A 1,156-nucleotide genomic window follows, 5' to 3' on the forward strand; every position below is an offset into this window, starting at 1 on the left:
AGCTGAGAGGAAAGATTACGAGTTTCAAACAGGCACCTGATGAAAATTTCTATGAGGCTTGGTGTCGGTTCAAGAAGTTGGCGAGGTCTCTTCCTCACCATGGATTTGATCAGTGGTTTTTGTGCAACCAATTCTATAATGGGTTGTATGATGACCACCGTGCTATACTTGATGCCTAATCTAATGGGAGATTCCAAAAGAATATTGATGATGATGATAAGGTATGGGGCATTATTGAGGAGATGACGACCAATTGTGCTAAGTATGGGAACCCGAGGGATGGTATTCAGACGGTGCACTCGGTCGACAATACAGTTGTGGCTCAGCTGGAAGCTATGAATGCTCGTTTTGATAGATTGGAATTGCAAGCTGCTGGTGATCAACAGACGGTTCATCTATTGACTAGACAGGAAATTGTCACTTGTAAGAGATATGGGGGCAATGACGGTCACACTGCTGTTGACTGTCTGATAGAAATGGAACCATCTATTTTTTCCCGAAATAGTCGTTGACTACTTATCCTTAAAAATTTCATGCAAAATATATAATATGACATCTTAATTTAGTAAATTATGAAAACTTCTTTGTAAACATTGTCCTTCTTATGGCCTTGATACATTTGGTCTCTATCGTCGATGTGGAACCTTAATCTCTCGGATGACGTTGTTCTTGAATTTACCTTAATCACATGCAGCATCTGGCAGGAACCTTCAGCACGCTCAAAGAATACAAAATGAAGTTGAACCCTTCCAAATGTACCTTTGGAGTTTCATCTGGAATATTCTTGGGCTACATCGTAACTCAAAGAGGAATAGAAGCCAGCACGGAGCAGATTAAGGCAGTGTTACAGCTAGAGTTACCAGAAAAGCCAAAAGATGTGCAACGGCTAGCAGGCAAGGTGGCAGCCATGAGTAGGTTCATTTCGAGATCCTCAGACAAATGTTGTGACCAACTACCCGCTAAAATCTATAATGAGAAAGCCTGAGTTATCAGGCAGAATGTCCAAATGGTCCGTACACCTTAGTGGGTACGACATTAGTTATGATCCAAGAACGACGATAAAGTCACATGCGTTGGCAGATTTCGTATCAGATTTCAGCTCAGCTATTCAAAACCTGGCAGATAAAGAAATCCTAACCCTCATAGGGAACAAGGA

The 1,156-nt window shown here is 41.5% G+C and overlaps 1 non-coding gene across 1 annotated transcript; it reads right to left on the reverse strand.

Annotated features, from left to right (window-relative positions):
* Positions 1 to 106, reverse strand: LOC141635602 (small nucleolar RNA R71). The gene has a single exon (XR_012540278.1). It is a non-coding gene; the product is annotated as a small nucleolar RNA R71 (small nucleolar RNA).
* Between the last annotated feature and the right edge of the window lie 1,050 nt (positions 107 to 1,156).

The sequence above is a fragment of the Silene latifolia genome, chromosome Y (genome assembly GCF_048544455.1).
Source record: "Silene latifolia isolate original U9 population chromosome Y, ASM4854445v1, whole genome shotgun sequence".
Lineage (NCBI taxonomy): Eukaryota > Viridiplantae > Streptophyta > Magnoliopsida > Caryophyllales > Caryophyllaceae > Silene > Silene latifolia.